General features: G+C 39.4%; 1 protein-coding gene and 1 pseudogene across 9 annotated transcripts in view; both read right to left on the bottom strand.

Moving 5' to 3' along the window:
* Positions 1-25,125, bottom strand: part of GRIA4 (glutamate ionotropic receptor AMPA type subunit 4) — a 378,736-nt gene that overhangs the window by 256,270 nt on the left and 97,341 nt on the right. The gene's annotated exons all lie outside the window — the stretch shown is intronic.
* Positions 6,027-23,597, bottom strand: LOC106007044 (annotated as a pseudogene).

Raw genomic sequence — 25,125 nt, 5'->3', positions numbered from 1 at the left:
AGGCAGTTGGGAAGCCACCTTTCTGTTCTGAAGCATACAGGGAGAATAATCTAATCTGTGATTTTAGAAGGTGAGCTGCTGTGTGGGCTAGGAATAGATCCTGGTGAACTTGAGAATCAGTATCGTAGTAAGGCAGGGAAAAACTATTGCTAGGTTAGAATTCTGGATCCACGAGGAGGGAGAGAAATACAGGGACTCAAGACATAATGTAGCAAGTGGAAGTGACAGACTTTGGTGATTAATTACACCTGAACCTGAGGCAAAATTGATGTCTCAGTCTCTCACTAAAGCAACTGGCTGAATGCTGGCTGCTGTGTTCACCAAGGTGGAGTACAGCTATAAAGGCTAGTGAGTCCAGCTTTGGACAGCCTGAATTTGAGATGCTTGCAGAAATTTCTATCTCCAACTTCGGATGTGCATACCCAATAAGGCAACTGGGCAGATACATTCAAAGCTGGAGACAGAAATTTTGGATTTATAAAAAATTAATGGCCTCTGAATTCAGAGGAGCGGGCACAAACATTTGGGAGAAGCACTTAGAGAGTGGCTAGCAAAGTAACCTTAGCAAGAAAGGCCCTGAGAATAAGGACAAAATATAATGTCATCTCATGGAATCCAACAGAACAAAAGCACTTCAAAAACAGAGCGGGTGTCATTAGTACCAAATGCTGCAGGCGTCAAGCAGGAGAAAAACACAAGTCATTGGAAACCAAAGAAAAACCAAGTAATGGGAAGAAAAAATTCTTAAAGATAAAAAGAATAGATCAACTCCATATTATGGAGGAGTCTATTAACATCTAATTGCAAATAAAGTATTTTCATGCATGCATCACATCCCTGTGTGGCCTTCTCACTTCCATCCCTGTGGGCCATATACTAATACGGTATCCCACCTAAAGCAGCATTCCCTCCAATAGTGCTATGCTGAAGATACCATTGCTTATGATTGTTTGCTGAGACTCTGACAACTCTGTAACAATGAGATGCAAATGTATGAAGCTGGATGGACTCTCTGAAACATACAGTGACGCTACCCTTCAGGAGTTTGCCTGTGTTCTGAATTTACTCTTAGACATTGACTTATGCACAAGAAAGAAGATGATATGAAGCCCAAGCTATAGAGAAGATGTTTAAATGTGACATACACAATCTGGACACTTTGACGCATCAGCTGAGATAACAAAGGTGAACACGATGCATAAATTATAAAGTAACTATGTGATTAATAGAGAGAATGAGGCAGATGTTAGTCATTCTTTTCGGCTGCCTGATCTCTGAAATGCTTGCTTGTGTTCTGGGAATTCATCACCTCATGAGTCTTGGAGCCTGAAAATGCCACATATTGTTTTCCCAGCATCCCTGGCAACTAAGCTGTGGACTCATATGCCAATGATCAACTCACTTCCCTCAGCTCCAAACCTACTTTTCTTTTTGCGTAATATTGGCTCTGTATCCTGCTTTGTGATGCTGGATCCTGTTAACATTCTCCTTTGCCGGATGGTGGGATGCAAGCCTTCATCAACAGAAGGCACTGGATTAACCTACCAAGGGACGATGAGCAGACATTCCTTTGGCCTGTGGTCCTCCTCTGTTATTTTTCTATGCAGGGGTCCTGAGAAGCTCCAACCACATCCCAGGCCACACTGTCCCTTCCAGAGGCTTCCAAGCATCTCCACACCACCAGAACCCTCCAGCAGCACATGGCTACTGCTATAGACCCACAGCCCTCCACTCAGTGGCAGCTTTGAATGCTTCCAGAGATCTGATTCTGCTGCTTCACATCCTCCATCCACAGATGCGTTCTGGCCGCTTATGGAAACCAGCACTGGCCTGAGACTTCCGGCAAGTTTCTTTGCCACCTGCAGCCTGCAATTTCCCATGGTAGCTATACTCGCTTCGAAGAGTCAATTTCAACCTTGGCAAGGAACCTTCTCCTAGTCTCTAATTCTTATTGTTCGCTCTTCCTCAGCCTTGGGACTGTAGCTATTCTTTTGCACTTGATAATTCAGGACACCTTAGAGTCCTCTTGCATGCCTTTTAGGACTTAATTTTCTTCTCCCAACAATTCTTTAGATTAATTCCCCTCTGCAAGGCACCCAGCTAGCTGAGTTGGTAGAGCATGAGACTCTTAATTCCCCTCTGCAAATAAACTGGTTTGGGATTCATGATTAATACAGGTCAGGATCAGGACTCTGCCAATCCGTGTAGGCATTAATGATGTGCAGAAGGAGCAACCACAGGACACTGACTATGGTGACAGTTTTTAGCCCCAGCAAGTGTCTGCTGCAAGAGGCTGTATGCTGTATGGTGGCATGTTTGTCCTCACTGGACCATTTTGTGGTCCATGTGGGCAATGGTCATGTCTTATTCTCCTTGATCTAGGTAATCAGGTCTCCTGGCCGTTCTGGAAAGTAACTTAATAACTTTTAAAGGAATTCTTCTTTGACTTAAAAGAGCTAGAATTTCTGTTTCTGTTTCTTGCTACCAAGAAGACTTAAAAATAGCGAATATTTGAGTGCTTAAATTGTTCAAGCACTATTCTAATCACTCTCTATATTATCACATTTAATCCTCATACATTCCCACAAAGTATCAATTATTCACATATTATAAATGAGGAAACTATAGATAAGAAAGAAAAGATCTATCCAAATTTGCAGAAATGAGCTGGAGAGATGACAGCCAAATCCAGACACTGATGTCCAAATGTGGTGCTCTTAAGTGTACCTGCAGATGTCCTGTTTGTTATTTTTGTGACAACAGTGTGATCAAAATGGAGTTCTGTCTTTCTCCAGTCACATATTAATTATATTTAACTACCAAGCTAGGCAGAAAAGTCTACTTCTGTATCATTAGTGTTCAGACCCAGAGCTCAAATTTTATTGAGCTTTGGGGCTAAACTGGGTCAACTATTTTCCTGAGTATCTTTTTCTGATCATTTCCTACCTTCTCATAGTTCCATAAAAAACTGATGGTGTTGGGAAGTCTGAGTGAGATAATTATTAGTTTTCTGCCCAGTGAATTGTCCAGACTAGGGAGAAGGAGGGGGTTAGGGTTGAGATTAATCTCTACTAAAATTAAGGGAATAATTTCCCTTAGAATTTATACATCCTAACTTTCTCATGTGCCCTTTGAACATCATGTCATTAACTTACTTCAAATGTTGACCAATCACTAGTTTTCATTAGATATGCTGATATCTTTTATTCTTGAAAAATAGCAAAATTTATGTTTTCATTGTAAAAGTGTAGTGATACAATTCAGTACATCATTCTTTAAGGATATTAGTTCAAAAGGCAGCTTAAGGAAGCTAAATGCTCAGTCTCTGGACCATTTTAGAAAAAGGCATGGTTTAAACAATTTAAAGAGCCCATTACACTCAGCCACATTTTAAAAATTGCATAATTTGATTAAATTGACATTTAAATGTCAAGTACTTTTCCAGCATTTCCTTTCTCATGATTGCTCACTGCTGAGACGTTTGTGAGTAATTAGAAAGATTTTCTCCCCCTCTTTCTTTTTTCATCCTTCTGTCTGTTCAACCTTATTCACTAACAGATTCCAGGGTCCAGTTTTGTTGTTTTGTTTTTTTTTCCCTGGAATTGAATTGCAGAATCACCATAACTGAGCTTTTATAGCTCTAAAAGTTTTAATGTTTAAGTGAAAAATCATTTAAAATATTCATTTAAATAAGTTGATTTATAGAAGTGACAAATCTAACTGTGTGACTATAATATTTGGTGGTTATATGATTTCATTATTAAAGGAGGTTAAAAAAGCATGCAAATTTGGTTGAAAAGTTTAAATTTTTAAACATTTACTTAAATGTTTAGCTTTCCATGTGTGTCATTCCATGGACACATAGTATACATAGGATATCCTCATAAAACACATAGATGGTACACAGCTATAACTAAATTGACATACAATTGCAAGGAAAATGCAAATTAAATGACACTATTTTAACTTTTGAAATTAGAGAAGATTTTAAAGAAAGAACAGTCAATAAGGGTAAAGGCATAAGGAAACAGGAACTTCTGTTTACTGCTGATGGAAACACAAATTGGTGTGACCTGTAAGGAACACAAGATACTTTGGAGTGCCTGGGCAACTCAGTCAGTTAAGTGTCTGACCGTGGCTCAGGTCATGATGCCAGGGTGCTGGGATCCAGCCCCATGCTCAGCGGGGAGCCTGCCTGTCTCTTTCCCTCTGCTCCTGCCCCTGCTCATGCTCACTCCATCTCTTTCTCAAAAAAAATAAATACATCTTAAAAAGAAAAAAAAGGGAACACAGGCTATAAATACATATGAGCAATCTTAAAATCTTTTATACCAGGTAGCTTCTAGTAAGTAGCTTCTAGGAAGCGATCTGCAAAGACGAGTACACAGAGATGTCTCATCTCAATAATACAGTAGTGGAAAGAAATTAGAAACTTCCAAACATCACAATATTGAAAGATTTCACAGTATTATTTCAAATTAAGAAAGGCAGTGGAAGAATATGTGCCAAGACATCAAGATGAGTTGTCTTTGAGCAAAATGGGCAGAGGAAATTCTTATGTATTCTTTCGTAATTTCAAGCTTATAGCAAGTTGACTAGTATTGACATTTGTTATCTTGACAATTAGGAGAAAGTAAGCTTTATTTTGAAAGCAGGAAGGGAACAGCTGGCTCTTCCTCAGAGGGATGCAGTCTCTCCGCTCAAGAGCAAAGGCTCCCCAACATCTCAGCTGCAGCATATCCTGCATGAGGGAAGCTCTTCGTGTCCCAACACTGGTGATGGGGAGGCTGGGAGTTAGCTCACTGTCTAATAGCTGAGGCAGATTCCAGGCAGGAGAGTGAAAAATATAAAGGTCAGGATTGATAATTGCACAAGTAATTTATGCAATTACTTGTTTAATTAAGTTTTTATTTTCTGTTTGGTTTGTAAACCCCACTAGGGTGGGGCTTTCTGCAGGGATCTGTCTGCAGCACTTTGCACAGCACTTTTCACCATTAATAAATATTTGTAGAATCAGTGAAAGAAATCCAATTACAGAATATTCCTTAATGTGCCTGTTTGAGTCAAGGTTCATAGATTATTTTCATAAACAACACAACACAAGTTCCCGGATGTTATGCTGAGAATAGAAATTAAACTCTGAGAGTCTTTGAATCTGTTGATTTCCTCCGCCCATTTGTGAGCATGGAAGAGAAAAATGAAAATTCAGGCAGAGAGGAAGAAGAGGGGACGGGGCATTCCTGCTTTTAACAGTGCTCAGAAATAAGTCTAATGCACTAACAGAAGAAATGGAATTTTCTCCATCTTTAAATCATTCTACCTTCTGTAGTGATCTGTCCCTACAAAGGTTACTTTCCCAGTGAACTTTAGGGGGTCCCCTAATTAGCAAGTCATTACCTAAATGTAAAGAGCCCCTAAAACATAGAGCCCAGTACAATCAGTTGAGGAAAAACCAGAAGTGGGTCCCCATTCCAGGAACAAGGGCCCAATGTCAAGAAGGACCTAAAGCAGGCAGTACCGCCTGTGGAAACGTGTTCTTCAAGTCAGACTGCCCCATCCCCACTTGCCCTCCAGAAACCAGCCTCTCCTTCTGTTTGAATCTACAGATAAAGAAAGGCTAGTGAGCCAGTGGCTAGTTCCTATCCAGGCAATCCCCAAATATACTTGGTTCCTGATAGTCCTGGAGGGATTAGAACAACATTCCAGAGGAGCAGTCAGTGTCCTGCAGCCCAGAATCTACCCAACCTTTCTGCATGCTTCTCAGAGACCTGAAATCACGTGACAGTAGAGGAACCAAGAGGTGCACTAACGTTGGCTCAAAACATAAACGCCTTAAGGACCACCCTGGTAAAATGCGAGTCAAACAACTTGGTTTTCAGTCAAGACTAGCCACTTCTTATTCTACTTGGTCCTTACTGACAGCATTCAGCGTGCTCTCGAGACACGGCCATATGTTGTTCACACCTCTACCATTTTCACCCACACACACACATTCTTATGTTTTTTGAAATCCCAATTTGCTAGGCCTAATATTTTCTTTTTTTCCTGTGGATGTAATCATGGACACAAGCAACACTTCGCTCTCCTTTCAGGTCTACTTCATGAAAACACAGCTCAGACATTGTGCGGGGTGGCACAAGGCTCTGGGAAAGCTGGGAATTTCCTGCCCAAGTGAGGCCAGCAGCTTGCGGGGACTCTGCTCTCACCAAAGACTGCTGTGTGGACATGGAAGCCCAGCAGTGTGGTATCTCAGAGAGTTCTGGGAAGAGCCAGAAGCCTGGCATTTTATGAGCAAGCTCACAACTTAAAAGTATTAGCCCATAATTAAAATGAAATAAGGACCATTGGCAGAAGAAAAAGCTCGTCTGGAGCCCCAATGTGGCCCAGTGACACAATTTTGCACTGTTGGTGTAGAAAATCGGAAGAGGCTCTCTTCACAGATGGTGAGCGAATATATTTTGCAACACACAGTTCTGCTTACGAGCAATCTTAAAATGAAAGAAGCTGAGCGAAAGACTGATCGGCAGATTTTTATAGTGATGTGAGCAAATGCTGTTTTAAAGGATGCTAGTTGCTGTGAACAATACTGTACAAAACAAGAAACCCTCCACATTTGTATTTTCAACAGTCATTGTCTGGAACATTATCCCGGCCAAGTCCATCAACAATTTTTTTTTGGTCCATCAACAATTTTCTCCCTCCCACTTAGCCAAAGCTCATCTGATTCGCTGGTGAAGGAAAAGAAATGCCTTATGGCATGCATTTACCTCCCTTTACTCAAGCCCCTCAGGGAAAAAACTGCCATGCATGATGAGGGCTTCCTCATTGGTTTTCGGAAAGAACTGATCATGCGTGCTTATTTACAAGGAAAGTCCGTCTCGAGTGCTGGATCTGTGCCTACTGCCGGCTGGTGCCACACCCTGAGAACTACATTGGTTCGCTGAACCCTCTAAATGGTTCACAACGACACGTGCCTTTCTGCCTGCTCAGAATTCTCTGATGAACTGCTGCTGATCTTTGCAAAACTCAGGAGCACACACACGCACAAAAGAGAGTTGCTGGTTTGCTAAGGGGTGTGCGCACAGGAACCCTAAACTCCCGAAACACTGCCACTCTTGGGAAAGCTTTCTAGTTTCTGGTCTGGTAATTCCTAACGCTGATCACAGTTCTCTCCAGCGGATGTGATGAATGTCAGGGAAGATGGAGGAAGACACATAGTCATTGTTACCCTGTAGGTTAAAACTGCACTCTTTGCAGCACTTCTTAAACTTGTCGTTTAAAGAGTGAGTAACAAGGCCAGGTACCTATGCCTGAAGAGGTTTAGCTTGCCTGTTCTAGAAATCAATACCATTGAATTGTCATTAGCCAACTGCCTAAAAATGACTCAAAAAGAATTCCTCAGATCTTATTGTGGGGAGCCCTGGGTGTTGTATGTAAGTGATGAATCACTAAATCCTATACCTGAAACCAGTATTACACTGTATGTTAACTAACTGGAATTTAAATAAAGACTTGAAAAAAAAAAAGACAGAAAGAGGCAGAGAGGGAGGGAAGAAAAAGAAAGAGGAGAGATTACCTGTTTAAGAATTAGGGCTGCAACACTGTTAATGCCTCAGACATGGAGCTCAGTGACATCCCGTGATATAAGCTCATTCATGCAGAACTCCTCACCTTGTGTCCCCGCGCTGGTTCCAAACTCCTAAGTAGGCAGCTGATTGAAATTGACAAGAATTCTGCTCTAGGAGCCACAGCAAACACAAATCTTTTCCATTTCAATACCCTAGTAGCTCAAAGGAATGAGCTGCCAACGGAGCAATGGAATGGAAAGGCACGTATGCATTCTCTCGCCTTCCGTCGGGGTCCGTGTGGACAGTGAAGTCAGCCCTTCATGTTAGCTCCTTTTGAGAGGTGTGAGTTCATAATACAGCCACTACCACCAAAACTAAAGAAGACCATACTTAGGACCCTGACTATGCATATGATTTAGTAAGAAAATAATCAACTCTATTTTAGGTGTGTGGTCTTTTTAACTCTTTGCTTTTCAAATTTCTTTCAATGAATTGCTCTCACTGCAGTGGAGAGTATGCTAAAGATACATATACACACACATATATATATAGAGAGAGAGAGAGAGTCAGAGAGAGGCACAGAGGCAGAAAGACTTGCCTACCCATTTTAATATTAATAATCCCCCAAAAGATAAATATGTTATCTCTAAAGATCTTATCTTTAAGTCTTTATGAATAATGACATTCTGTTATATCACAACCTGTGACATCTTCCGTATGTTCTTTTTAAATTTTATTTTATTTATTTATTTGACAGAGAGAGAGAGAGATCACAAGTAGGCAGAGAGGCAGGCAGAGGGAGAGGGGGAAGCAGACTCCCTGCTGAGCAGAGAGCCAGATGCAGGGCTCAATCCCAGGACCCTGAGATCATGACCTGAGCCGAAGGCAGAGGCTTAACTGACTGAGCCACCCAGGCGCCCCCTCCCATATGTTTTTAAAAGAACAGTGACGCTGAGAGTTAATATTCTCACTGCATCCTGTGCCTTTAAGAGCACGTTTGTGTGTGGGAGCTGAATGCTCCATCCGCACGGGGCCGAAATACAGTTTCCTCATTTTTTTTCTATGTGTGTTACCATGGTTCAGTGATAGTTTTTTTTCCCTTATTATTTACCTTGGCTTCAAAACCTTTGACATCCTCCTAACCTGCCACAAACATCCATTTGCCAGGCCTTCCATCCATCCATCCAACCAGTCTGCGGACACGGCTTTATGCAAAGCATCTTCACAGAGGTGGGAGGGATTGTTACTCACAGTACCCGAGGCTGGACTTCCACACGGAGTCTCACACTGGTATTGGTCACCTGAGAATTACACCACTGATCTAATTGTGTCCATTTAAATAATTACACTCTTGAAATCTTGGCCAAGTTCAACTGATTTCTCCCTCAGTCGGTGTCACACATGGATTCTACATACTTGTGTGATGATAGTGAATTATGTACATTGGTATCAATATTCAAAATATTGTAAGGCTACATTTACTGTGTTCACATATAGGGTACACATCTGAGATGAACCATAGCACGTAACTTCAGTTTTCACTTTAGTACACACGTAAGCAACAACCCATCTCTTTTCAGGAGAAGAATGCCTGCATTTGCATATTTTCGTGGGTATTGTTTGTCTTACCAGGATGATCTGCAAGCAGGGAAAAATCACTGGCATTTGTATTTCTTTTCTCCAGAATGACTATTATACCTTTGCAAGAAAAGAAACTAATTCATGATGATGTCTTTTTAGGAATTCAGAAACATATTGTTGGGTTAATTAGATAGAGTCTGTCTTGGGTAGACTCTTACCTTAGAAGAGAGTGAAGGGTAGTTTTATTTCATATTCTTTAAGGATTTGTAATGAAGAGTTAAGAGTGTAACTACTAAAGTACTGTAGCTAAAAGCAAGATTCCCACTTACATTTCTTTTCTTTTTACCCTTTTGTTAAGTAAATAGGCTATATTTTTGGTCACACAGAAAATTACCTGTCATGAAGCTTGCCACGATCTGGCATGGAAAAATTAATTTTAAAAAGGTGGCTCAGGGGACTGCACAGCCTCATTCTATGGGGTAAAAGATAATGCCAACCTCATTTTCAAAATAAGGGGGAAAATACTCACTCATCTTGGATATTCCATAGATTAGTGAATAAATTATCATGGAGAATTTTGCTAAAATAAATATCTATGTAAAACTGAATAATAAGAATTACAGAGAGCAGGAAAAGGCAAAGATTCAGTTTCTTATTTTATGGATTAGAGCAACTGCCTATCAAGTGTAAAAAGTGAGAACAATTTACTTTTTTGAAAGCAATGCATCAAGGTAATTTACATTATAATGCAGTATCTTCTCTAGTTCAGTACTGAATTACAGTCCATCTGAGTGTGAATTTTTCAACCATTCCCCATTTTTACATAATTTTTGCTCTCTGCTTCACGCAGATATCCCCGCTGAGTTATGAAGCCTCATGATACGACATGTATGGAGAAAGTGGTATTGATGTCAAATACAAGGTTCCTTCTCCAGGGGAGGGCACTGGGGTGCACTGATATGCTGGTAGCACGTATAGCCGGAATACACACATCTATCCATTCCCGAGGTCTCTGGGAAACTGCCCACCCACTCTATCCTGACCGGAGTCCCTGTACATCACATTCTAGTACAGTACAGACGTTTTAGGTTTTCAGTGACTGCAATCAATTTACATTTAGGAAACTAAATTTTCCATGCTGGGTGTTTTGTTTTGGTTTTGAGAGAGAGCTAGAGCACAAGTGATGACAGCATGGGGGAGTGAGGCAGGGGCAGAGAGAATCTCCTGTAGACTCCCCGCAGGGTATACAGGGAGCCCGACACAGGGCTTCATCTCACCATCCCGAAACCATGACCTGAACCTAGGCCAAGAGGCAGATGCTCAACTGACTGAGCCACCCAGGTGCCCCTGAAATTGACATTTATTTAATCATAGCTAGAATATGTTCCACAGTACTGAATGGTACCCGGCCAATATATCTTTCAATGGATTCTGAAACCCTTGAGAATACAGCTGAAGCTCTTGCATAAATGGAAAAAGAGATTTTGTAATGGATAAAAAATTTACAAGAAATTTCCGTCCCTATCTAATAGAAAAATAATTTTTTTTTTTACTATGTGTGCAAGACTACTTGCATTTTAAGTTTAATTCATTATTTTTAATATCTGTGGTGCAGTCCTCCTCTTCCTCCGGGGACCGAGGTGTGCTACGCCTCTGGGCCTCACTAGGCTACTGGGGACTGAGTGAGCAAGTCCGATGTGAGTCACTTGCAGGCTTGACCTGCTGCACCTCTCAGGTGTAGCTTGCACTTCTTTTCTGCCGGCTAACAGCAGATGATGGGGATGCTTCACAAGGTGCTACCACAACGAGAGGAAAGGATCCTGGGTCCCCAAAGACCAAGTTGAGGAAAGCCCATCCCCCACTGGGGGAGATGACTTCTCTTTTATCAGTCCTTAAATGTTTGAGTGTTTTTGTCCTTACAGCTTACCCTCTTCTAACTAGAATAGGATTATATTGTATCCCTTATGCCTGTCTAATGTCCCAATATGTTCCATATTCTAAGCCTGTCTAGAATCCAGTACCTTCTGTGCAGCTCCCCTTGATTCTCTCATCTTGAAGTGAATGATCTCTTCCTGACTGGATTTCTCCTGCTAATCCATTGGCTATTAATGGAAGTAAACCATCTATCTGTAGACTTGCTGGCCATCAAAACAAAAAGGGAACATGGATAGTTACACAGTCTTACTTCCAGTAGGGACAAAATGTACCATTTTATGGGTGGAAGAAACGTTTTCTCTAATGTTAATTTCTTAAAAAAAGATGTTGCAAACATCAGACATCATGCAGGGAAAGCAGTGATTTAAAAGAAATACACTCGGGACTCCTGGGTGGTTTAGTGGGTTAAGCATCGGCCTTCAGCTTAGGTCATGATCTCAGGATCCTGGGATCGAGCCCCACATTGGGCTCCCAGCTCAGTGGGAGTCTGCTTCTCCTTCTGCCTGCCCCTCTCCCTACTTGCGCTCTATCTCTCTGATAAATAAATACATAAAATCTTTAAAATGAATAAATAAAAGAAATATCCTCAACAGCATGCCTAATGCAAGTGTAATGAACAGATCTACTGGTTTAATTATAACAATTGTCGTGGCTGGCAGCTCTCTAGGGTGCCAAGGTTTAGTTAATATGTAACTGCCATACTTTGTTTGGCCTCGATCCAAAGATCAGACTTGTTTGACAGAGCACTCTTCAGAAATTCTCTGTGAAATACAGTATCTGTGTATCAGACTTTTAAAAAAAAATAAGAATTGTACAGCCATCGATTGTGATTGTGATTGTCATCAAGTCTGCCCTTGATTGCCACAAGTCTGAGTTGGCTGATGGTGAATGCATTACACGAGAAAGCAAAAACGCAGATGGTTCGACTGTTAACCTTTTGTATCCAGTAAGGAACCTAATCTGGACTCTTCCCTAATAGAAGGCTCTCAGAAACACCTGCTGACCATGTCAGAATACAGCCACCTCCCCCCACCGCCGACACACACACACACACACACACACACACACACACATCTGGGTCTGTTCCAACTTAAAGCCTGAAATTTGCTTAGGGTGCAGAGGTCTTCTGTACCATATAACTGTTTTACATTTCTAAGGCAGATGATAATGCATATCAAGAAATATCTGCATTGGTATGTCTGGTTTGAACAAAATAGATTCCTGATGAATTTAAATAAAATATTTTCTTGGAAATACATCTCCTAACATGGGTTTATTGCGTATGAACCATCTATATTGGTATGACAATTTTATTTTATAATTATACCAATCTTATGTCTGATAATATTTAGACACAAGGATCAACTGCTGAGGTGATTATTGCTAATTTGTGTCAGAAGATTCTATCATTATTTTTCTATGGGGACCTTTCCACCTATTGACCATAAGAAAAGCAGTCAACTAGATCATACAGAAATGGTATCAGAGACATCTGGGTGGCTCAGATGGTTGAGCAGCTTAGGTCACGACCTCAGTGTTGTGAGAACGAGTCCTGCATCAGGCTCTGTGCTAAGCGTAGAGTCTGCTTAAGATTCTCTCTCTCCCCCCGTCTCTTCCCCTCCCTATCTCTCTCCGTCTCTGGAAAAAAAAAAAAAGTGGTATTAGATTAAGATACTAAGAAACTGAATTAGTCTAATTTTATGACACATATTCTCTAGTATATTTTCTTTATTTTTAAAAAGATTTTATTTTTAAGAAATCTCTACACACAATGGAACTCGAACTTACAACCCTGAGATCAAGAGTCACATGCTACACCGACTGAACCAGCCAGGCACCCCTACTATAATTTTTTAATATAAAAATTGCACCAATAACTTCGAGTCTCAATTATATGTTAATTTTCTTTCTATTTGCTCTTCAAAGTTTAAAACATTTGCTGATTACTTTTTGTAATTCTTAGTTTAGAAATTACTAAAATAAGCTTGAGATAGTTAATTACTAAAAAAGCAAAAACAAAGAACAGAATCAGACCTGTAAGACACCCAGAACAGACAGTTGGTTGCCAGAGGGAATGGGCAGTGGAGAGGTAAGGGGGAGTGGGCAAAATGGGTGAAGGGTTGTGGCAGGTACAGGCTTCGGGTTATGGAAGGAGTAAGTCGTGGGAATAAAAGATACAGCAGAGGGAATACAGTCAGTGTATGGTGACACTTGTGGTCAGTACAGCATAATATATAGAGATGTATGGTGACACTTGTGGTCAGTACAGCATAATATATAGAGATGTTGAGTCACTTTGTTGTACACATAAAACTAACATCACATTATGTGTCAACTATACTCAAATAAAAAATTTTAAAAAGTAAAATAAAATCCCTTAAGAGACTCATTCAATCTCAAAAATAATAATAAAAATTAATTTTAGTTTTTTCAAAGGACACCTCTAAATAAGTATGTTTCTGTAAATTTCACTTGGAAGTTGAGACATAATTTCTACAATTCTCACACACAAGAGGCTCTAATAATATTTCGTAAATCCTAAATCTTGTAGTCTCCAGGCCTTTCTGAGGCTGGCAGTTTCTATACTGTGATGGTAACAAAGACAGTGAGTTCAGCACATGGTGCAGTGAAGGACAACGCTCGTGCGAAGCCTGACCGGGGCCCACGTAATCCATTCCCACAGCTTACTCACCACCCGTCCTCTGGGTCAGTTCTAATAATTTTTAAGTTGTCCTTTTTTTACTTCAATGGCCTCAAGCCACTTTTAATTTTATTCTGGTTCTGTTTGTGCATCTTTAAAATATTTTATGCTCTTAATTAGCATAAATTAATTAATAATTCCTGAACTATTTTCCCTGAGTAATTTAACAACAACCTTAAATTAAAATGCTTCTTGTATGAGGCAGAGAAGCAGGTCGTTGAAAATTTATTGAAAGATTCTATCCCCCGCAGATCATGCAGGAGAGAACGAACACTTGCAGGCAAAATTGGAACGTATAATACTTGATGGTGTTTTTGTAAACTAAGCATGACTCTTATTTATAAAAGCATTAGAGAAAAATTTGAAGACAATCCCATAATCCTATCATTTTGACAAATGATTTCATTTTGTAAATTTCCTTTGCGGATGTGTCCATATGCACACGATTCAGTGTGTTCAGAATATTTCTTCCCTGGGGGCGCCTGGGTGGCTCGGTGGGTGGGCCTCTGCCTTCGGCTCGGGTCCTGATCCCAGGGGCCTGGGATCGAGTCTCACATTGGGCTCTCTGCTCAGCAGGGAGCCTGCTTCTCCTCATCTCTCTCTCTGTCTGTCTCTCTGCCTATTTGTGATCTCTCTCTCTGTCAAATAAATAAATAAAATCTTAAAATAAAAAAAAAAAGAATATTTCTTCCCTGTTATAGTGCAGTAGCAACCTGTTACTTAGTAGAAGAGCTCTACTTAGATTTCTAAAGATTAATACTTATTTTTATATCCCCATCAGGAAACTCAACAGCTTATCATATATCGAAAAAGACAGTAATATTTATCTTTCTAAAATATTTTTAAACTTGATGTATGGTTTCTCTTTATGAAGTCATTTTTTCCAGTGCTCCACTTTCAAAAAATTTTTTTCTTTTTTTTTACACTATGCTCACACTTTCTGAGCACTCGCTAGTTATTCGGAATGGCCTGAGGTCAAACATACTTTTAAATCTGGACTACGATGATATATTTATAGATAATGCACTCAAAGCTTTCTCCATGTTAAAAAAAGGAAAGAAAAAAAAACTCATCTAAAAGGAAATACAGGCAATAAACTCTTGGACATTGGTCTTTGTAATACTTTCTTAGATCTGTTTCTTCAGGCAAGGGCAACAAAAGTAAACCAACAATTGGGACTATATCAAATTAAAAAGCTTTTGCACAGTGAAGGAAACCACCAACAAAATGAAAAGAAACCTACCGAATGGGAAAAGATATTTGCAAATGATATGTCTGACAAGGGTTAATATCCAAAATATATTAAAAACCCATACACCTCAATGCCATAAAAACAATCGGATTAAAAAAATGGGCAGAGCATCTGAATAGAGATTCTTCCAAAGAAGGTCTACAGATGGCCACAGACATATGAAAAGATATCCAACATGAGTAATCTTGAAGGAAATGCAAATCAAAACCACAATGAGATATTGCCTCACATCTGTCAGGATGGCTAGCATCAAGAAGACAGGAAACGAGTGTCAGCAAGGAAGTGGAGGAAGGGAATCCTTGGGCTCTGCGGGTGGGAATGTCAACTGAGGCAGACGCTGTGGAAAAGAGCATGGACGTTCCTTCCACTTCTGGGTATTTATCCAAAAAAACTAAAAAATGCGAATTCTTTTTTTTTTTAAGATTTTATTTACTTATTTGACACAAAGAGAGAGATCACAAGCAGGCAGAGAGGCAGGCAGAGAGAAAGGGGGAAGCAGGCTCCCCGCCGAGCAGAGAGCCCGATGTGGGGCTCAATCCCAGCACCCTGAGATCATGACCTGAGCTGAAAGCAGAGGCTTAACCCCCTGAGCCACCCAGGTGCCCCTATAAAATGCTGTTCTTTAAAGACACATGCATCCTATGTTCATTGCAGTATTACTTACAATAGCCAAGATATGGAAGCAACCCGTGTTCATCAATAGATGAATCGATAAAATGATGTGGGTGTACAAAAACAATGGACTATTACTCAACTATAAAAAAGAAATGAGATCTTGTCATTTGTGGATGGAGCTAGAGGTTACTATGCTAAGTGAAATACGTCAGACAAAGCTAAATACCATATGATTTCACTTATGTGGAATCTAAAAAACACAACAAACAAAACAACATAGAAACAGACTCATAAATATCGAGAGCAAATGAGTGGTTGCCAGAGGGGAGCTGGGTGGGGGAAAAGAGGTGTAGGGAATTAAGAGGTACAAACTTCCAGTTATAAAATAAATGAGACAGGGAGAAGTACAGCATAGGGAACACCGTCAATAAGACTGTAATAACTTCATACTGTGCCAGATGAATGGCTGTGGCGAGCACTTTGTCATGTATAAAATGCTGAGTCACTATGTTATACATCTGAAGCTAATATAATGTATGTCAGCTAGATTTAAAAAAAAATCATAACCCCTTGGAAAAAAGAAGTCTATATTAAAAAGATTAATTACGTATGGTAAAAGGTACAAGTAATCCGACTTTTTAAAATTATGCCCAACAACTAGGATTGGCGAAAGTGTTGGGATAATCTTCTCACTGGGAAGTAAACATGAGCTGACTTTGTAATTTGCATGCATGGCAGTGGAACTTCTGCATTATTTATACCTTTTCCATTTCTATGATACCTTCTCATTCTAAATAAGATTAAAATACTAGTAAATTAAAGAGCTGACAACACATGTATAAGAATACAGCTGTAGATCTTTTCACTTCTCTGAGTTTATCTTCACTATCTTAAGGTTTTCCCTTTTGTATCTGGAAAATCTACTATGGATAGTTTAACATGAACTAGATAAGCCAGTTCTTTATCATGGCAGGAAAATTCCATCCTGCTTTCCAATGTCTTATAGGATGTTGGCCATGGGCGTACATAGAGCAAAATATGTATTTATTTAGTGAGGTTGGATTTCTTAATAAATGAGAACTAATTGAACCCATTTTTCTAGTTATTCATAATAACAGTCATTTACATCTACGTTATTATATATAACCTCAAATTCTGATGTATTTAAAATTGAATCTTCTCAAACATCGCTGGGACAGCTGGCAGCTACACTTGTGAGCACAGCACAATAGATACGAAAGTGGAATCACTCTATTGTACAGCCAGAACTAATGTAACGTTGTGGGTCAACCACTTGCAAATAAATAATTAAAAAGTAATAAAAGATATTACATTAAAAATGCTATGATAGAAGGAAAGCAGCACTGACATTTTCTGACAATTATTTTCACAATATTTTACATTTAATTTTCACAACTTTGCAAAGTAAATATCACGGTATCTCCATTTTCAGATGGTGAGGCAGCCATTTACAGAGGTCTTCCTAATTTGCCCAATATCCCATGTTTTGGTAAATTGCCTTGCCAGACCTTCCTGGTTCCAAATCCTAAGGACAGGTGTCACATCTTGAAAAATGTAGCAACAAGACTGCCTATAACGTTGAAATCACAGAACATGCTTAAACAATGTTTACTCTTCTGAAATAACCTCTCTTCACTTCCCTGTATCATCATCCACGTGATAATGCTCAGACTGAAAGAAGAGTATTTTATTTTCAAAGAATGGCTGTTATTTTGTTCATTTTCATATTATTTCCCAGGAGGAATATATAGATTAACTTCATATAAATTAAGTTCTTTAACATGAGTAAAAGTCTGGGCAAACTAAAACACACATATGTTACATCACAGGAAGGAACAATTTCTTCTCTTCATAATTTTATCTGTGGAACAGATCTTTGAACCAAATGAGGCGAATACATTTAAGTCACACAAATGAAATATGTTGTGTAGCTTTTAGGATGATTCTGTCTGCTTCAGCATTGATTCCCTATATTGGGATTTATGATCTTCAAATAAATAGATTAATTGATATTTGCTTAATAGTGTGGCCAAGAAAAAGACGTTTTATGACAAATAATTCTGAGACCTCAGTACTGATGACTTTAGTTTTTACTTCCCTAGAAACAAAAGTAAAGAAAAATGAAAAGAGAGCCCACTTATGTGTTCACTATCAGCTAAACTTAATTCATTGGCTTTAAAAAAAAAAACAACCATGTACACTGTATACAGTTTACAGTACTCAGTACTGCAACTCTTCCAAATAATTCTCCATGAATCCTGTGAGGTGAGTCCTTTGCCCCATTTTTTTTTTCCCTAGGAAAATGAGGCTTATATTTGTACCCATGTTCAAGGCTTACAGACCTGTTACTGGCTAACTGGTCACCCTGGAATTTGAACCCACGTTTAATGGGTCTAAGTCCTATTTCTTCCCTCCAGACACTTCAGCATAGAAAGGTACCTGCAAATATTTCCTGTTGTGCATAAAAGAAAAATCCAACTTTTGATTAGTTGACATCATGAGTTTAGTTTTCATTATCTTGCACAAGGATGTTATAATTAAATGTAACCTTTTCTAAATAAGATGTAGATGGACCTCTTCATAATTTAGCTCATTATTTCATGGACCCAAATACTAAAGAACTGGACTTTAGCAAAAGCATTCTAACTGGAATAAAAATCTACTTGTTTTACCTTCTGCACTGGTTATCTTTCCCATGATTATGCCTTTTTTATTACATAAAATAAAAGCAATAAGAACGGTGATTAGAAAAGATTTCTTTTAAACCCATAATACATTTTCTGATTTAAACAGCTGAATCATTCCTGACTGTTTTCAGAATTTCAAAATATTGCTCTTGTAGTTTTATGTTTTAATTTGGTTTTTTTTGGTTAGAATTTTGGTCTTTATCCCAAAAGCAATTAGAAGCTACTGAAAGTTTTGAAGTTGGCCTTCATTTTTTTCACAGTATTATTATTTTTTCTTTCTTTTTAAATTCTGTGCTGGGTGGTGTTGTTTTTAGATTATTTATTATTATTTTTTTATGTTCTGTTAGCCAACATATTTAACATCAATAGATTTTTTAAAAAAGATTTTATTTATTTATTTGACAGAGAGAAAGAGAGAGAGATCGTAAGTAGGCAGAGAGGCAGGTGGAGAGAGAGGAGGAAGCAGGCTCCCTGCTGAGTGGAGACCCCCATGCAGGCCTTGATCCCAGGACCCTGGGATCATGACCTGAGCAGAAAGCAGAGGCTTTAACCCACTGAGCCACCCAGGCGCCCAACATCATTAGTTCTTGATGTAGTGTTCAATGATTCCTTAGTTGTATATAACCCCCAGTGCTCATCAGCACACATGGCCTTCTTAATACTTATCACCCCGTCAGCCCATCTTCCACCCTCCTCCCTTCTGTAACCTACCATTTGCATGGACATGGATGGAACTGGAGGGGATTATGCAGAGTGAAATAAGTCAGGCAGAGAAAGACAATGATCCTGTGGTTTCACTCACATGTGGAACATAAAGAATAGTGTGGAGAGCCACAGGGGAAGGGAGGGAAAACTGAAGTGGGGGTCGGGATCAGAGAAGGGGACAAACCATCAAAGACTTTGGACTCTGGATTATTTTTTATCTTGTACCACTTCCCTTTTACATGTTTCAAATAGAAAACTTCCTGAGATAGTGGGTTCAGGGGTCAGAGATTTTTTTGATATTAATACTGTGAGGACCAAAACTCATTTTAGAGGCCTCGCATGAGGCTACCATTGCTTCCTACAGATAACACAAGCTGCAAAGAGCAAGCCAGTGAAGTAGAAAAGGTACTTCTTTTTACTACAAAGAATAAACCAGGGGGAACAGGACTCCTCACCCATTGGCCCCAGGTCTCATGAAGACAAAGTATTCCAAGGTGAACTGGCCTGCCAACTGTGAGATTTTGTCAGTCAAAAACTAGCTTCCCCATGGATGCATTTGATAAAATAAGATATACAAAATAGAACAAAACAAAAAATGAGAGACAGCGTCAGTAAAGATATGCCACCTGTTTGGGATGACGGTATTAATAAATGATAGTATTTCCCAGTTAGAGGATAATTCTTATTAAAACTTGGTCTCCTGCTCTGGTTAATAAATGGCAAGACTATCCACCTGTCTGGCTGTCTTTCTTTTCTTTTTCCCGTGACACATAGTACTTTAATAATTAGAATGTCAAGTGATGACCTTATACCAGAACATATTAAAACTTTAGGAATTTCACAGGATTTCTAGAACAGAGCATCTACCCAAGCAACATAACCTAAGGGTTATCACCATTTGTTTGACAGCCCTCCCCAAGTAACTTAACATGCCAAATAAAAAGGACTAATTAGTCAAAAAGACTTCATTTACAATGGAAATCTCAGGAATGTTTTAAGACCCTCAGGAAGTTATACAGCACATGCCTAACAGGATTACGGAGCATCACAATGAGTGTCTTTCTCTAAAGCGCCTTCTGCTCTCTCTAGAACATACCCTTTACAGCTTGCATTGATTGTCAGGTTTTGTTTTACTGTTTTTCTTCCCATTTACTTCTTTCTCTTCTGTCTGCAATGTTGACCCCTTAACCCAAACCACACTCCAAAGCTATCCTTCCTCTTCCCCCTTCTCTCTTCTGCAGTGTCTCCTAACTTAGGGGTCTGACATCTTTGCACACAGCAGATACACCACAGACACGTCTCCGTGTGCAGGGGTGCGATGCTGGCGGGTTGTATGACCTGGGGTGTCAACTTCAGTCACTCGGTCAGGATGGTGTCTGCCAGGTTTCTCCATGGGCAAGTTATAATTTTTCCCCTAATAATTAAGAAGTATTTTGTGGAGAAGTACCCAGAGATGATTCAAATATCCTGTTTCTCATCACAATTTCACCTATTAATTTTAGCATCATCAATAATTCTTTCCTGCAACAATTATTACTGTCGTTCGCCTAACGGTGATTTTCTGTTTGCATCCTTCCTTCTTCCTTCTCCATTATCATTGTGGCTGAATCGTAAAGAAGAGCTATCTCTTCTCCCCCATTTATTTATTTATTCAATTATTTACTGATACCACTTGGGACTCAGGGATATTTATTGTATTCGATGGTTGTTTTATATTATGACCATTATTTGTTGTTTTGCTCACATCATCCCAGATTTTCCCATCAACAGCTTCTTCAAGTTGGCTCCTGAATCCTTCCCGCGTGCCTCAGCCTGTCAGTCTGTAAGTACTCCCTTGCTTTCTGACACCATGAGATGATGCTGTCTCATCCTAAATTTTCTCTGTATTACCCTGTCATCTGCCTTTTTTCTAAAAGTCATTTTCCTTTCATTGTAGAATGGTATCCAGAAATTAAGATCTGGATGGCAGGAGTGTTCGCAGCTATAGAAATGTTTTCGCCTCTAGGTGCTCTCAGGAAATACATGTATGAACACACACACACACACACACACACACACATACACACTCACATTTGTATTTCTTTCTATACCTAAGACTCTGTCCATACATTAAAGCCCTGGGTCCATACTTACTCCTCCAGTTTCAGTCCGATACCAGTGGGCTCCTTCCAGCTTTTCCCCTTTCCTTATTTGTAACCTGTCTCTCATTACTTAATGATATATTTACCTCTCTGCTAAATCTTAGTCTGCACAGAAAGGACTTCGGAATCTCTAGTTAATATATTTGTTAAAAACAAATTTAGAAAATACAGTACAGGGCTGATGTGGAGTATATATTTGCAATCAAAATATTGTTTTCCCCCATCATTCAAGTTAATTCTTTTCTTCTCTACTTCCTTCCGTAAGGTATGTCATTCATTTATAACGTAGTTAAGTACATTTGTTATTTTTTTGTGTTCTATTTTGGGCTCCCCAAATCCTGGTTGGTTTTATTTCTTTATGCTTTGGCAAATGTCTTAAAAGGCAGTGTTACACAGAAAACTAAGAGAAATTTCACTCCTTTTACATTCTTTATTCGCCACTCCTAACCAGCTTACATTGCCAACCAATCTCATTAGTTTACGGTTTGTTTTTCTATATTTCCTTTGCAGAGGTTAGTGGGTAAGTGTGTATTTTCACATTCCCCCTTCCTCTGAACCTAAAGACTAGCAGACTGTAGACACTTTCACAGCATGTTTTTTGGTGAATTTGTAAATAATCTTGTATTAAAAAATACAAAACAAATTAAATTATCTGTAGGCATGGACAATGACAGTGGTAAAGCACAATATATTGTCAATGGAAACTAAAAACTGATGATTATAGTGAATTTCTTAACATCAGCCAGCCTTTTCATTTTCTTTAACTGACTTCTCTGAAATTATTGGTGTGAAACATTGCCCCGAGCATCCTGTCAGAGTTTATTAGCATTGCTGTAGCACCATTGTAGAGAGCAGAACATATTCCTCCCTGACCATTCCACTTACCAATAAAACAGCTCTTCTAACCTTCGCCGGATCGATGATTCCTTTCTCTACCACATTTGCAGAATCTCCAAGCAGAGCATCACAAACTACTTTGGAGGAACTTAGCCTAGTGGTCTCAACTATCGATCATCCTTCAACATCTACATTCCTAGCAATGGTCTTTGCAAAAGTTTTGAGTGTTCTTTTAAACATTTCTGTATTATTAAAAAATACTGAGGCATCTGGGTGGCTCAGATGGTTAAGCTTCTGCCTTCGGATCAGGACATGATCTCCAGGTCTTGGGATAGAGCCCCATGGTGAGCTCTCTGCTCAGCGGGGAGTGTGCTTCTCCCTCTCCCTCTGCCTCTTCCCCTGCTTGTGCTATCTCTCTGTATCTCTCTCAAATGAATTTTTTAAAAAATCTAAAAAAAATCTTCATTTTGCTGGAATTAGTGTGTCTCAGACCCCCTCGCAGAACAATGCCTTCTTCCACAGCGCCCCGCTGCAGCTTTGAGGGACCCGCAGCTCATTCTTTCCATTCACTTCCACATCGCCTGTCCCACCAATCTTCAGCAGAATGACTCCATCTGCAAGTGTTTCTTGAAACACTTCATTCAGTGTTTCCTTTTCATGATTTTTGGTTATGGCATGCTACTGCTCAGGGATTTCTTGCATAGGTCTTTCAATTTGAGCCCATTATCTTTTCCTTTCCAGCACATGGGTTCATCTTTGGTCATAGGGACATTTCCAACTTTTCCTAAGTCATAAAACTCAACATCATCAAGATCATCAAGATCTCTGAACATCGAACCGCCTGCATCAATAGTCATGTGTTTAAGTAGGTTTATCTATTGTCACCAAAACCTGGAGATCTGACTCCTCTCATCTGAAGACCAGCTTTTGGCCTATTCAAAATGCGTGTATTTAGAACTTGTTCATTAACATCTTTAGCTTTTATGACCAAGGGCTTACAAGGAGCATTGGCAATTTCAAGGGCAGGCGTAATGGACCAGACACTAGACATCTTCTTTTCACTCAATATAACATAGGCGTTCACATTTCTGAGCTTTTGATGTATATGAAGTATGGAGAAACCTCAACTTAATAATTTATGATTCATCATTGAGTGTCTTCCTTCTTTATTTGGGATTATATCCTTCCTTTCAATCTTCTCTATCGTATCAGAAATGATATTGCCAATTTCTTTGTTTGCAGAAATCACAGCAACCTAAGCAATTTCTTTGGGTGGTCAACACAGTTTTGGATTATTTCTTAAAATCAGCAATTACAGCATCTACAGCTAACATCACACCTATTCCAATTTCCACAGGATTAGCACCTCTGCTAACCTTCTCCAAGCCTTGCTTGGCCAGATAGGACACTGATCTGGTAGCCATGGTCTTGGATCTTTGGCCTTTTCATTTGTGTCCCTGGCAAAGTGTTGAACAAGCATAATTCACATATTGTTACATTTACCCTTAGGTCAACTGACTTTGCAACGATCACACCATATTCTGGGACTTCTCAATCACGAATAATCACTAGTAATCACCTCAGCATCTACTGAAAGGTCTACTATACTTTGAAACATTAAGGCTCAGAAATCTGCACTGAATTTTACATCTTTGGCATAAGCCTGAGTGAGATGAGGAACCAGTCCCGTGGACAGTGGACTCATCTGGTGAAAGACAGTAGTAGGTCCTCAAGCATTTCTGCAAGGGGTCTACGGGCGTGAACCTTGACAGGCATGGGAGAAAGTCAGGCACACCCAGCAATAACCCCGTGTCCCCTCTCTGCACCGCTCCCTCTGCGCGGGCCCTGTTGGTGTGACACAGCAGCCTCCATCCTCTCCCAGTGGCCATGCCTGGCAGTCTGTATACCACACTTTTTTAACGTTAGTAATATGTCTTGGAAATTACCCTATATTATTTGATTGAGGTCTTCCTCATTCTTTCCCACAGTTTCTAAGTACTCTGCTGGGGAAATGCACCATATTTTAATCAAACACTCTCCTGTGTACAAGCATTTAAGTTGTTTCCAATACTGTACAAATCAAATAACGCTGTAGGGAAGAACCTTGTGCAAACCTACTGTTGGAGGTGTATCTTTCAGAACAGATTCCCAGAAGTGGGACTGCTGGATCAAACGACAAGCACATGTACAGTCTTGTTATATATTGTTAACTCTCCCCCCAGAAGGACTGTGCCAGTTCTCATTCTCACTAACAATCCAGGAGAGTCCCTGTTTAACCACAGGCTTACCAAGAGGACATGTTGTCATACTTTTTAGTTTTTATCCATATGATGGCTGAGAAATGACATTATTTTATTTTGTATTTCTCTATGTTTGAACTTTCAAAAAAAAAACATATAAAGAGTCACTTTTATTTTTTTAAAAAAATATATGTGAGCTTCTACTCATGTCTATTTCATATTTTACCATTGGGCTTTGATCTCTTTCTCTTTGGTTTTAAGAGTTATTTATATATTAAGAATATTAGCCCTGGGGCACCTGGGTGTCAGTGGGTTAAGCCTTTGCCTTCAGCTCAGGTCATGATCTCAGGATCCTGGGATCGAGTCCCGCATCGGGCTCTCTGCTCGGCAGGGAGCCTGCTTCCTCCTCTCTCTCTCTCTCTCTCTCTCGCTTGCCTCTCTGCCTACTTGTGATCCCTCTCTGTCAAATAAATAAAATCTTTAAAAAAGAAAAAAAACAATATTAGCCCTTTGTGTCACATGTTGCAAGTATTTTCCTCCAGTTTGTCAATTATCTATGATATTGTGTTTTTTTTTTTTTAAATTTTCATGTAGTCCAATTTATCAATGTCCTCTTTTAATTCCTCTGGAGTGTAAGAAATAGAAAGTATTTTTCCAAAGTGAGAATAAAGAGAGAACAAAGAGAAATTTATCTCTTTATTCTTCTAGTTCTTACATGTTTTCATTTTTTTCTGCTTAAGTTCCTGATCTGTTTGGAGTTTACTCTGGTAAAAGATATGAGAAATGTACCAATTTTTTTTTTTCCAAATGGTTACCCAGATGCTCTATAATCATTACTTTAG

Source organism: Mustela putorius, unplaced genomic scaffold, assembly GCF_011764305.1.
Source record: "Mustela putorius furo isolate JIRA1106 unplaced genomic scaffold, ASM1176430v1.1 tig00000198_pilon_pilon_pilon, whole genome shotgun sequence".
NCBI lineage: Eukaryota > Metazoa > Chordata > Mammalia > Carnivora > Mustelidae > Mustela > Mustela putorius.
The sequence above is the reverse complement of the archived record's forward strand: the minus strand, read 5'-3'. Positions and strand labels throughout refer to the sequence as shown.